General features: G+C 36.0%; 1 protein-coding gene across 3 annotated transcripts in view; it reads right to left on the reverse strand.

Moving 5' to 3' along the window:
* LOC150102783 (tubby-related protein 3-like) overlaps positions 1-15,316 on the reverse strand; it is a 514,140-nt gene that overhangs the window by 61,473 nt on the left and 437,351 nt on the right. For all 3 annotated transcript variants that reach the window (XM_090398901.1, XM_090398899.1, XM_090398900.1), the window contains one exon: positions 14,379-14,451. The gene's annotated coding sequence lies outside the window, so the exon portion shown is untranslated. The remainder of the gene's footprint in view (positions 1-14,378; positions 14,452-15,316) is intronic.

Here is a 15,316-nt window from a genome sequence, read left to right on the forward strand (position 1 = left end):
TTTATTTTATCTAGTTCTTGTTCGGAATGATCCCAGACAACAAAGACAGTTTAAACCCAAACCAAATTTTTGGTTTGGGTTTAAACGTGAAATTTTTTGCTTCGAGGTATTCTAAAAAGAGGTTGGCTAAGTTTGGTGATAAGGGAGACCCCCATTGCTGTTCCTTCCTCTTCCTTGTAAATTTTCTCTTTCCAGGTGAAGTAATAACAAATTTGAATAATTCAACAATATCAGATGGAAATTTTTGAGTGAAGTCTGTCGTTTCCTTATGGGGAACATTAGTGAAGAGGGAGACAATGTCAAAATTATGAAGAAATACAAACTTTCTGCTACCTACAAACCAATCGACCAGATCTATAACTTGTTACCTTCTCTTAAAGACAAACGGTCACCTCTGATGCTACCTGGCGTGTGCGAGGTTCCATGCTCCTGTAAATTGTCTTACTATGCCAATTGTCTTACTATGGATAGAATAGACAGGTAGATCTGTTCAGAAACGCATTTCGGAACATCAAGACCACATTCGTCTTTTTAAACCACAAAAATCTGGCCTCGCACAACACAGAATTGAAACCCCAAACCATAGGATCCATTGGGAAAAGACCAAACTTCTGCATAGATCTTTATATAAACATGAACGTTTATATAAAGAAAGTGCTGAAGCCCTACTTCACGGACCAAATCTAAACGGTGATGACGTTCTTGCTATTCCTAAAGTATGGGAAATTGTCATACAGAATTGTGTAAAATAATTTTTATATATGTTATCTTATTTTAATGTAATCTTTTTTCCCCCTCCAGGTATATTTTAATTTAATTCTATACACGCTACTGCACGCATATTCAGATATCATTGTATTCATGTGCCCTAACTGTATGTTATTCCTAGTATTGTTTGAATTACTGTACTGACGATGTCCTAAGATACTTAGGATGAAATATTTACTTATTAAAAATCTTTTTACTGTGGTTACACGCATTTGTTTATCGCCCATTGAAATACAACTTAAATGATATTTTTTTTGTGGCGCAGACTTTCATGTTTCATATTTCGTTTTGTGTATGTGAGATCTGTGATGCGTCTAAATAGTTCCAATCAGTGAAATCATCATTTAGAGCAGTTAAAATTCACTTTGACTAGTATAAATATTCGAATAATTTCACTTTCAAGTGATCTATACATAAATGCACTAAGCATATTATTCACTATTAGGTTTGTTTTATTTTATCAATGCATTTCATGTTCAGCAAATATTTTTTGCAAGAACAAACGTGAACGAGTTCCACAAAAACCTTGTTACTAAGTCTTCAGTCTAAAGATCAGACGCTAAAAAAGTCGAGAGGTTGCTTAAAAATCGTTAAATTGAACGCCATAAAATCGCCGAACGCAGACGATAGACAGAAAAATGGGACAAAGGAGCATAAAATAGATTAAATCCAGTAACTGGTTCTTCGATCCATGTTCAGCATGCACTAATGGGAGGTAGGCCATTGATTGAGTACTAAAATTAAACCTAGTAACGGGAAAAGAAGCCTTGACCCTAAAAAAAGTAATATCGCGTGTTACTTCCACTGATGCTTATTGAGAGCGCACCAATCGTCTGATGAGTCAGATTAATTTTCAGAGAAGTTAGTTGGATAGCAACAATAATATCTGTGTAAACATCGTGTGTCGAATATCGTAATGTACATCTCGGTGATGAAGTCGACTGCTATTCCTTTGTGACCTGGAACTAATTATCAATTCAAAACAGCTCATCCGTTCACGACATCCTGCATTTCTGATATTATCTAAGTATTTTTCGCTTCCGTATCGCGACATCATAAATACAATTAATGATTTATAAAATAAATAGGACGGCATTCCTAAGATAAACTTCGGTCAGTATTTAAATATTGACCTTCACTGAAATGTTTGAAGTTCAATATTCTACAGGAAAACAGAGAATTGCGTTTCGGTTATTGATCGAAGGTTTCCATTAAACTCAATTTACACACAAACTCGGCTTTCCTGGAGATGTTTTAGAAATTTAAAGAAATATATTTGGAGAAACTATTTGTAGTTGCATACAAAATGTACAAATTTCTTTTTTTGTACACGACAGATTGTAATCTGTAGAAAACTCTAGAAAATAAAGGTTAAAATAATCGGGAACACAATCGACATCAACTAGAATTTTTAAAGCCAATTTCGTTCATTGTATATGTTCGTGCAGTTTTCTGTTTACCGCGCGATAAATATCGAACGCGGTGAATAGCATGGAGAATAGATGTAGGAGCTTAGGACGATTACCAAAATCAATCATGACGTTGAGCAGACAATCACATTCATCTTAGTGATATCTGTGATCAGACAGATATCTCAGTTTGCGTGCACTGTTTATATTGCAGGCTGGTGGTGATGATGATCGTCCATGAGAAAGCAAATGAAAAATCCTCACTAATCATTTACAAGAGATGGGCAGAATTGTAAGATGCAATTCGTGGGCGTTACAGAAATTACGAGACATATCCCTTTAGAATAAGGGGTGAAATTTTTTTTTTAATCTGAATATACTTTTGAAATAGTAATTCTGAAAAATAGATCTGTGATGAACAACAAAATGCTAAAAAAAAATAATGCGTGGTCATTATGGCATGTATTTGTGTGTGCAACGGTGGGGTCGATTTCTCCGTAGTTTATCGCGTCAAATTGCACATAAAACCGAATGCATCGAAGTATGGAGACTTCGCTGATCTTCTGACTAAAACTAATATTTTAATTTTATATTTCCTGCTAAAATTATTAACAAGAGTATCAACCGTAAAATTATTGTATACACATTAAAATATTTTTTTCTTGTACATTTATATAAAACGTATAATCAGTTATGCATGAAAATGTTAACCTGACGTTGAGATAAAAAAAAAAACATTGAGTAGAGTTGGGTGGAGGAGGTCTTCTATTTGAAAAGAACTATGAAACACTTACCATCATTATTAGCATGAGGGGCATCATGGTAATGCAATGCGGCACGTGTGTGTGTGTGGGGGGGGAAGATAAAGATAAGTATGTAGCCAATTACTTTATAGGCGCGAGACTCTTTCTCTTGGGCACGATTCTCCTGCCTCCCTCTTTAGAGTGCCGCAACACATTTGATTGCGCTTCCTGGTACGACATTAAAACACAAGGAAAGTCTATGGCTCCACGACACTCGATGAACGAAAGCGACACCTTATCTCGGCGGCCTTAGTCTTCTTACTGGCTGAACGGAGCGTCGGTAACATCTTGTGTTGCGCCGCTATGAAACTTTTTTTGTTTTCTCCTCCTCGCTCGTGAGAATCTGTAATTAAAGAAATCTTGGAGGCCAATAGCTACAGTATAAGCCAGTGGGGGGGGGGAAGAATCACTCGAACAAGTGAATATATTCTAAGTGGAGTCAGTAAGAGGATAAGCCAGACTCTCAAGATCCGAGCCATCATTTAAAATATTGCTTTGTAAGCAGTAAAAGCAAACAGCTAGAAAAGTTATTTTGTGAACGGCGCCAGAGCATCAAAGGATGTTCGCTGATGGAAACTGATGCACACGAGCGGAGGTCCTTCAGGTCTGATGGAGCATCTGAAGCTTGAACGGGCTGATCGATGCTGATGAATTGTCGGATGATTGCGGGTGCGAATTATTCGTGAATGGGCATCTGATTGCCAATTTCTGACAATGCGACTCGGATAATATTAACCATATCTTCACCCGTATCCCCAGAATGTTCAGGAGTTTGAATAGCCACTGTGACATTTCATATGATTTACTTTGGCGGCAGTACCCACAGCACTAACATAGTCAAAGTAAAGAAAAACACGGAAAAGAAATAGGAAATAAAAATGTTCAAAGCCTGTTATAAACAATATTTCATACGTGGATTTCTGCCGTCCCACAACTTAGAATTCTATACAAGGCAAACAGACACTTCTGTATGTATCCGTATGCTGTGAGGCATTATTTATATCACAGCTTCAAAAGTCCGTGATATGGAGTCTTGAATCGCAGTGCTTATTTTTTGTGTCGAACAGACAAATGAGGATCTGGATTTGTTGACTTAGTGCACCTCATTCTGAGTTGCTTAGTGGAGAAGGCATTGCGTTGTTAGTTGAAATTAGAGCTGAAGTCACTAAAAAGGATGTGATCATATTGAAAGAAGAATTGTCCAAAATAACCGATTTATATTAAAAGTTGTCGAAGGTGAGATGTGATTAAGGCCAAAAAAGGACTCAAACTATCCAACCAACCAACAAACAAAACTATATACAGAACGAGATTACAGGCAATTGCTTTGGATTAAAACAAAAATCAAAATACATCTTGAGACCTTAATAATATCAAACGCAAATATGAAGTGTTGCAACCTTGCAGTGGTAAAGCAGTGTGTATGGCGCATGCGCTGGAGTACAAAAACAACAAACTTCCGTCTAATAATGAAATAGCACGGATAGCATCGGACTGCAAATAGCGTGCACGATTTTGACAAGTGGAATTGACCAAACGTACGAGCTAGTTTAGGCAGACTACCGTATGCGAAAAAAGTACTGCGTGTCGCCTAACTAAATGCGTACTTTGTTATTCCTTGGAGCGCTTAATGTTTCTTTTTGTTTGTCTTTCGTTCTGAGTCAAGCTTATTTTAATCCTGATTCATTATTTTCGAGTCTGGCGAAATATTTCCTGCTTTCCCCGCAAAATACACAAATAGAGAGGGTAGTAAAAGGACATTTGGAAGAATTATAAACTGATTTTGTTTTTTATTAATAAGGTTAATCTTCCTTAAATGATAATGAAAAGATCGCTGATGTTTATTCAACTTCCTAAGAAACAGGTCTTAAGAGATTTTTCTTCCTTAATTCTTGAATAATTTATGTGACTTTACCAGAGCACAGCAAAGGAATCCTACGTGGGGGGGGGGTTATCTCCTTGTATAGAAAACTGAGAAAAAGTGATAAGAAGCAAGAGGGGAATTAATACAGCGAGATGCTTTAATCAATCAGCGTCTTGCTTGGAGGATGAAGGCGAATCAATCAATCACCAACCGCTAATCCCTCATGCATATGAAAGGCCACACACGAAACTTTATAAATTTGTTTGGAGCTTCAGGTTTTTGGGGTAAACAAATTCAGTATGAGTGAAGATACCACGCGCAGATAAACCGATTTCCTATTGTTTGTTGGAATTCTCTTTCGGCTGGACGGGCATCTGTCTTCAAGTATTGACGAAGCTTCAAGTAGAACTCAGTGTATTTTTGCTTCTTCCTCCTCAGCGAGTTGCTTTGTTTGCGTTTCGAAAATGGATCACTTAGCTAAAGACATCCGAGATGAACGAGGCTCGGATCGCTTCACAAAATAAAAGATTTTTTAAAAACCTTTTACAGAATTCCAATTCGACATGCTTTGCGTCGATATTAAAATTTTTATAGCTCACCCTTAAATTAACTGATGACAGAAGATGTCTTATTATTTCACCCGAAAGTATATTAATTTAGTATGTAGAGTAATTAATGACATTTTCCTGGTTCTCTTCGGTCATGCTAATTAGCTTGCGTACATGATATTGAGGTTCTCATCTCATTAGTTTCTTCTCTCAATAGTCCACGAATAATCAAACACCTTTCTTTAATACAGCTGCTGTAGAGGATCACCTTCAGTTAATGCCAGTTAAGTTCAGCGTTTGCTTAATCAAAGCCACATCTTTGAATAACTGCTATTATTTGGGACTGGTTTAGATATTTGATTAAGCATTCGATGTTGCTTTTTTTGTGATTTCCAAAACCATTCTATTTGTTCAAAATCTTTATTATTGTATGTACATTCATTGTATTGCAGCTTCCTTTACATTTCCAAACACCTACAGAGAAGCTATTGTTGCAGGGGAAACTGAACCATTACAGCAATTGATAACTGCTCCATCTCTCTTCTTAAGGTATCATGACACCCAGTTTGTATTAAGAAAACATTAATAAAGGACTCCTAAAGGATATTCTATAGGGAATAAAAATTTACATTTAATCAATAAAAGTATAAAACAACTCATTATTTACTGACGTAAATAAACTCACATTAAAACATGCTCATATCAACATCGGCGTGTTTGATGATTCATTTTAATTGAAAATATTACTGGAAATTAAATGGTATTTTATGCACGCACGCGCCGTTCGAATACACATTAAGGTTAGTAACACTGCCTGCCTGCATGGTTAACAGATACCACTTCGACATCTGCATACCCGATCAGTCCCGTCTACTCGCTGCGACGTGAATTGAATGAATTCTTTTTAAAAGCACTTTGTTTTATTTGGAATCACAGCCGCAGAAATCAAAATAAAACTAACTCAACCCCGAATTCCTGACGGGCATCGCTTTACCCAAAGTCCGGTGTTGCAATCCAAACATTTCCCATTTGCATTCTCCACAAAATACTTTATAAAATAGTCTCTGCGCCACTTTCACACCAGATAACTCCTTAAACGTCTATTCCATTTTTATGGATACTGCAGTAATGGATGGCTGCAACACTTCACGCATTCGCCATGTGCTACTCTGTAGTAAAGTAGGCCGAGCTGCAAGCGACGAGATTTAATGGAAAAAACGAACACGATAAGAATAAATATATGGACACATCTCTCACCATTACAGAACTGCTAGAGATTAATGTAAATATGCTAAATAGAGATGCGCAAAGCTTGAAATATTGAAAACCAAGAAGTGAATGTTTAAAATATCCTCTTGGCTGTCACTTCAGTAGCGTTTTGAAATATTTTAAGACTCGGACTGCCTTTTACCAGAATATTTCATTCGATTGAAAAATTACTTTAATCAGATACACATGATAAAAAGAACAACCAATGGAGTCCACTGTTCGGAAATTCAAGACATTTATCGAGAGAAATATGGTACGAAATGATGGCGAAGGCTGTTTTTAAATAATGCTGCTTGTTCTTCTGCAGGGGCTGCTCGGTCCTCATTATACATTTGGAGGCTCTTCTGCGTAGATTACAAACGATTACTTGCCAGTCCTCAAAGCTACTGGACCCATTACGGTATCTGTAGAAGCTGCTCAAGATCGTTTGTCGGAGATCCGATCAGCCCACACGAAAATCATTTATCTATCTTGTCTGTTCGCTACGTTTTCTTTATTGGATAGCGAATTTTCTCTGTCGACGCTATACGGGAAACAACCCGTGATAAATACTCGTTCAACATTTGTCATTGGGGTCCTCTGTCGCAGCAAAAGAACAACACTAAGAGCGAATGTTCGGTCTTCAAAACACAGCCGGGAGAGAGTAAAGAATTTCTTCAATTCTAATTGCTTCTCTTTGAAACAAAAACGATCGTATCTAAGCTTAACATGCAAGAATGAGTTTATCAAATTCTTCAGATATTTTAGTTCAATTTAGTCTCTTTTGTCAACGTTTAAAAATGTGAAATGTTCTGAAAGATGGGAGAATGTTTAGTTCAATTTTTTATGTTTTTTCACAGTTAAGAAGTGTACTTGGATGTTAAACAACTAATATAATGTAGGAGAAAAATAACGTTATTTTCTTCCACTAATTTTCATATTTAAATTATCATGATTACAGAAATAAATGTGACTTCGATTTAAGACGAATCCGAGCTTGGTGTCACTTTACGAATGCTGCATCGCAGGCATGTTTCTAATCTAACGATCTGACTTTGAGCCACGATTCTTATATTCATGAACCGTGTTTTGATACGCGATATTCAACTTGAATATGATGCAACCTTGGGAAGCCATAAATGAGTGGAACTGGGTATGTATGCACGACAGCATAAGATCGAGTCTCACACTTTACTAATGAGAACAGATCACTATCACGTGATGATCGAAACTGTATTAAAGAACATTCTAAAAGGGCACGATCATGGGGTAACAAAAGATATTTAGGCATTTTAAATAGGAAATTAAATATCTTAGCGAAAGAGGATTAAGAAACTACTCTAATGATCACGAGACAGTAAAGGACCTTCCTTACTTTTCTCAGGTTTGGAGAAAAGTAAGGAAGGTTCATAGCAGTTATTTTTCTCATTATTTTCAACACCTACCAAAAGATCTTTATTACGCCGATTTATTTCATATGAAAGACGCTTTATGGAATCGAATTACTTCATCGTTTGTACCATTCAATAGTAATGCGCTGAAGCCCATATCTACGTAGATACTGACTTGTTTGAAGAAAGCAAACATCACGATCTACTTAAGAAAATATTTTCATTGAAAATATTATAACATCTTCTCCCCATTCTGTGATATTGTGGATATAATTAACGAGAGAGAAAAACTTACACATTATTTGTGCATGAAAAGAGAAAAAATAGGAATTGACTTGTGGGAAGGGCTAATTTATCACCACAGTATAGCAAGTTTTTTTAATTATTTAAATTACTGTCGCTTGTCTCTTATGAAGTATAATTGATTACATTGCTTCTTATTAGGTACACTATTTAGCAATGCTGTGAAAAAGCGATTGCAGCGACACCTTAAGTGAAATGGACGAAATAAAAAGGTCTTGTATGATATTGCGTCGCTGTAATTTCTGTTGAATGATCACAGCGTTTCTTGTATGCAGTACTTGGCTAATCATCCTTAATCCTCCCTCCGTACATTCTTGTTTCACCCCAGACCGACAATATTGCTTTAACATTTCACACTTGCTGAGCGCGTTTCGTTAATTTTTTTAAGAAACACTTGGCTCTTGATAACTAATTGAACGCACTGAATAATCTTCTTGAAAACGAACTACTGGCCAGCTGAACCATCCCAAAATTAATCAGACATTTCGTTCTAATGATTTTCCCAATTGATCCTAACCTAAGCCATCACCCAGTTAACCCTCTAGTAGTCAGTTACCGAAAGATACCGTCTGTATGATAAAATATACTTATTATTGCATAATGCTGTTACATATTGTATTATATTTGCTGTTCCTCTAAATCTTTTAATAATGCGCATGAGCACCAGTGCCTTGCAGTTAGTCAAAACTCAATGGATGCTTTCTTCGTAGCATCAGTCTCATCAGTACTTCTTTGTGTAGTTTTGTTCAAACAAATAATGTAAATAAATCCTCTACGCTTATTTTATGTTCCTGAAAGAAGCCGATGCACTTTGGGCCAATTTTTAGAAAATCCGATTAACCACCATCGACAAAGGTTTAGTTGCGATCTCTAATTGGCTTGAATAGACGAAATCGATACAAGAAAATAACTGCCTGCTGCTGACTCTTTTTATCGGCGCAGATAAAAATGTTTTCTAAAGATACATCCCCCATCTTTTGTGGACTGTACCAAACAAAATGCAAATACTTAATATATATGTATTTGTAATATTACTGATACCCGTGCAGACTTTTCTTTAAAAAATCGTGCATATATTGAGAAATTCTTCAGTAGTACTAAAGTGCGCCGCTTAGTGTCAAAAGTCAACGCCAGCTTTAATATTTACCCTCAGTGGAATTCCGAATATGAAAACTCGTACCGTATTGGATTCAGTGAAAGGAATAGGTCCTTAGCGAGGAACGCAAACGGAAATTACTATTTCAATATTGAAAATCAATCTCCAATATTCCTACGGCATCTCAGACCGAAGTTTTCAAAGACAAGTCGCAGGTATTTCTATTCGTGAAGTTTAAGACGGGGATACAGACTATGCTCTGAGAATTTTCACAAGAAGATGAAAAGATTCTTAATAGAGATCGCTTTTCTGTTTAAATTTCACAAGAAAACTAAAAAGAAATACTTTTTTATTGCCGCTATAAACTTGTTTTGGGAAGGTTGGGAACAGAGATTTATTACAATGATATATATTGTAAGTGCACTTCTAAGTACGGAAGGAAATTCCTAGCGAGACAAATTTTATGCATATATTCTGGAAGAAGTCAATGAAAAAGATAAAAATGTAAAACATTCTTCTTTAAAATTCTTGATATGAAGTCCTGTAATATACGGTGATACTTGTACTTTGATTAGTATTTCTTTTTAAAAATTTCATCAAAGGATACATCAAGCAACGAAGGAACGTGCCATGCGAAATTTAACGTGTAACAAATTGTTCTCGATGTGTGAACTGATAATGCATCAGTTGCCAGCTGATGCATTATCATGATGCATAAAATATATATGCAGAAAAAGTAGTTTTTGTCATTCTTTCATGCAGTTATTCTAATCTGCCGTTTAAATATATTTTTCTTGATAGATCGTAGTTAATCAAAAGTGGAAAAAAATCTGAATTAGTTTGATGTCAAGTTCTTATCGACTTTGGATAGCTTGTCTTCTTTGTAAGTCACACCAGTGATCTGAACTGGTCTTAAAAGTACATCATCCTTTCATACTAACTGCAGCACATCAGTTGGCCTTCCCTAAGTCATAAACCAACACTCGATTCATTAATACCACTTTTATACAACTCTTTCTTTGTATTTTGTGTTAGGAAAATGGATATCCCTTTCGTTCTGAGATAAATGCGAATCGTACAAAAGCATAAGAGAAGTGACAGCGCCGAAGACAAGCACAAAGCAAGTGTTGAATAGACAAAGAGAAAAGTGCACGTCCTTATTCCACATGCCATCGAGAACATATTTCTGCCAGAGCTCTCTCATTGAGCACTGAAAGCCTATTGGTGGACGCTCTCTTTACAAAAGGTCATCCCAGAGATCGTCTGTCCGATAGTGATGACCGGTATTGTGCAGCCGAAACTGATCCAACCGTAAGAAGATGGCGAAAAACCTACATAATGGTGGCATCTCCGAGGAAAGTCTAGAGGGGGGGAGAAAGTCAATGAAGCCAACAGACATAATGATTGCATTGAATTTATATGGATTCCCGACACTGTAAAGTAAATGGCCATCAACTCACCACATGACAGCAAATGTACATCTTCTATCAGTTTTGTGTTTCTTTTGTCTTATCACAGCCTGAAATTACTTTTCTTAGCCAATAAAAGTACAAATGGACCTTCTTTGTATACTGAAGTGCCGACAATGAGCATAAAACTCAGCAAAATAAAATTAGATGTTCTCCTTTGAAGCGAACAGTGGACGCTGCAGAGAAAGATTGTAATCGAAGCCAACTTTATGATAAAATGACAATTTGTATTGCAAATTAGCTCAAGGAAGATTTAAAAGGGAAAAAGACTAGATAACTTCGGAACATTGCTATAAATTTCCATGTAGAGTGCAGGTTATAAATGTGCAAAGAGATTCACTTAACGTATATTGTGAATTAAAGTGTCACAAGAGAAATTCCCTGGATGGAATTAAAATTTTATGAATAATGTAAAATTCAGGGAAACGAAGAGGTGATAGCGAGTGGTACTTGAGCACACAATATTTATTTTTCAGAGAGAAACACCATTTGATCAGTACCATTACATTTTCCATGCTTATAAACATAATGAACTCACAAGTTCCATACCTATAGTACTTTATTTAAATAAAGACAGATGTTAATATAAATTATTTCGTTTTATAGCACCTTCGTTATTTTTATTGTTAAAATGAATATTAGTATGAATTTGACAATTTAAGAAGGTAACTCCACACATCTTTACCAACATTTTTCTATTGAGATATTTCAATATGAATATTTCAGAATATGCAAATGAAGATGAATTTTAATGCGATTTTCATATATTTTTTTCTAGACGGTGAGGGAATGATGGACAACTCTGACCATCCCAGATGAACAAAGATGTGTTGATAGACGCCTGTTCTTCCAGAATTCATACCAACTGAAATTCATTAGCAGTGGCTCCTCTATTGTATAAGGGAAGACTTGGACGTGCTTGACAAGACAGTTGATTCGATAAGTTTGAAAATGGACTGATGTCGATGTGGAAAGGTGAATTCGGTAAAGAGCTTCAGTTACTATTACACCAATTTTATTATCTTCACGGGCGATTGATGGCTGTTATTCCAGTAGGGACCTCAATCATGTTTGCTTGGGATCTGGAGAGAATCATATTTCTGCCCATCTTGAAGTTTAGTTCCTGTCTTACTCTTGGCATACATTTGACTCGAATGTACTTCGATTGACATTAATTAGTGGTGTGCGTAAGATTTTTTTTTCTATAGAGGGAGGTCCACAGGATTTAATTTTCCCAGGACTAACTTATATTATTGTTTATTAATATTTAATTATCATATGGTAAAATGGCATCGATAAATAAGTGTGTCGTTATCTTTCGGAAGAGAAGGCGCGCGAGGTAGCGTATGCACTGATCCATGGATTCTGTCTTACCTCATGGATGCCACCATGTAATCTATTTAACTACTGTGAAATACTTTATTTACGAGAGAATTCTCTGGATTTCATCGCAGTCTCCAAAGATGAAATGTACAATGAAGTTCGCTTGTAAGTTTTAAGCATCAGATTTTCTCCAGAATGCTTCTGGAGAAAATTCATTGCTCTCGCTGCTTAGGTGTATGGTATTTCGGTGAGTGAATACGACTTCAAAAGTTTACACATCGCCTGCAATATAATTCATTAGCTGCAGCGAATCTAATGTATATTTAACCATACATTAGATCCGTTGCACCTTATGAGTGTGGATGAATAAATTTTCATTATTCATTCTTGAAATAATTGTTTCAATTTTTCGGAGAGACATTTATGGCTAGGTAAACAGCTCGCCGAGGGAGAGAGAAAAAAAAACGGAGTCACTCAAGATCGCTTTTGATTGACAACTTTGCTGATGGTGGAGTGTCATGAACGACACCTTGATCATAGAATGCTTTCTCTTCTTACAAATCATTTATCTTTTCCACGTCTGTTTGCAAACCACTTCAGCAGTTTCATTTCAAAGAGAATATTATTTTCCCCAATGCTTTTACCCACTTACTCCGTTGGTCCTTACAAACGATGTCATTGGCAGATGACTACATGACGTCTTTATCATACTCTAAAGGCAACCTTCATTGAGAGTATCACGCACAACAGGTAACCATAAAATCGCATTGGTGCTACCCATAAGATGATATTCAACCAGTACTACTGGGTGAACGCCTCTCCCATATAGGGATATTTTGGTTTACTCCTATGTATGAATGAGACGATCACAAACACCCATGCTCGTGGCTGGAATCGAATTTGCAGCCTATTGGCTGGAGAACGGACACGACAACCAGACTGATTCCATACGATACATCACGAGAGCAGAATAAGAAGTGAAAATTTTTTCTCTGATTGATTGGAAACAAAGTAATTCATAGATTTACAAACGTAGCTAACATTTGGTTAAAAAAAAAGTATGATGGTTTGCTCTGAAGGCATATTTGTTGGTGGCATGAAACTGTTTATTTCAGCTGAAAACAAAAATGTCCATTCATCAAAAAATCATAGCGATTTGACCGTGATTATGTTTGGACTTTAAAAGAAAAATCACCCGAAGTGGGACATTCCCTGTATGTGACACATCTTAGGTTTCACGATCCTTATATTGTTTCTTCAATTAATCTTCATGCAGCTAGAGAACATCGAAGAAAGAGTAGCAGAATATTTTTGAATAAAATATTGATGGCCTTGTTCTCGATATAAGCTTTCAGGAGATACTCCATCCAAGACACGTTTTAACGGCCATGTACATAACCGACAACACTAGAAATTGCGCGAGCTGGAGGCCAAAGATTCAGAACATTAAACAAGCGCGTTCAACGGGCGGTTTGATGTCTTCATCATCCCTTTCAGACGAGCAGTTCTACACCGCTGTGGGATTAAATTACTCGCACTTCCAAGAGCCAGTAACATTCTCTTAATGGGTCGTACTGGAGATCGCAAATTACTTTTCTGGGCTGTGCTTGAATTGTAATGGCGCATTTGACTTTCGCTTCGTGTCTTCCTGTTAGAGTTCGGTGAAATGGTAGGCGACGAGGAAGTGAGTATTTTTAGATTGAAGTTTATCAACCCCTTTTTTTGTGTGTGTTGTTGAACAAGAAAGGACTGAAATGTGGAATGTTCGAGGCAGAGAAAGCAATGAATTTTTAAAGCTTTTGTGGTTCAGAACTCATTTTAAATGCTGCAGCAGTTGAGAAGATAATAAACACGGTTGCTTTAAACAAATTGGAAGATAAATTATGACAGTTATTATGAAAAAAGTATAAGATTTTAAAATAATAATGTAAGTGACATAAAGTCGTAAGTTGCATCCATCCTAAAAAGATTTGCACTTTTTAAGATGGATGCCTAAAGAGGAAAATGTTTATTAATTCTGAATTTATTCGGAGAAAACACAATTTCATAATTCGTAGCACTTAACTAGATTGCATTTCTTTTAAACATTTGTTTACTTGCATACTTGAAGGTGCAATCAGTTTTCCAGATACAACCGAAAAATTAATTTTACTTACGTGGTAGTCAAGTTTTTGTTGGCGAATAAAATCCTCCGCGAAGCCACCAGGGGACAGTAAATTTCTTCCTGCGCTGTAAGTAAACAAATATAAAATGAGCAGATCGGAGTGTAAATTTAAAGAAATGATATAGATTGGATTCTGATGTTGTGTTCGTATAATATAAAACTCCGAAAGAAAAAATGTCAATGCGTTACTACGCATACTCCTTAAGATTAGCTTTTTTTGTTGATTTTCCGGCCAATTTTTTTCCACATTACACCGCTAGTTTGAATAACAAAAGCTGCTTCGGTTTTGAAGTCTGTCATCGAACATCCGTATAAAAACATTTCCATTTAAATTATCCAAGAGGAAAAACAAATAGACCACATTGTAACCGTAAGCAGCTTTCTATAAACACAAAAATCTCAAGTGAAAAAAAAAGAGATTGAAAGGAAGCTATCGGCAACATCCATTCATCTTTGATCTTTACACCTTCTCTGAACTTCGCAATAACAGAACCTACAGATAGAGGAATAAACATGTTTGCTCGCGATGTTTCTTAGAACGTAGCTTATATTTTCTGGAATGCAGGGTTGTTTATCTCAGAGATAGCTGAAAAAAAAACCTAGATTTATATTCTATTCACCAAGGTTATGTTTTTGGAGCGCAAAGTTTGGACCCATGTTTGGTGCTTCTTTTACTCAATTAAACGCATAACATTGATCTTGTTGATTTCGAACATACATATTTAACCCAGTTTGTTTCATTATTTATTGATATTTACAATACAATTATTCATAATGTATTTTTAATGTAAATTTAAGCAATTCATTATATATGGAAATTCACATTGTGAACGTCTAGCTCAATACGTTACCAATGTACGTTAAAACAGTTCCAACTTTAAGGAAAATGAATGAAAATATATAAAAGAACGATAACCAAATATTGAATAC

The sequence above is a fragment of the Typopeltis vanoorti genome, chromosome 10 (genome assembly GCF_054136105.1).
Source record: "Typopeltis vanoorti isolate ZY-2024b chromosome 10, IOZ_Tvanoo_1.0, whole genome shotgun sequence".
Classification (NCBI taxonomy): Eukaryota; Metazoa; Arthropoda; class Arachnida; order Uropygi; family Thelyphonidae; genus Typopeltis; species Typopeltis vanoorti.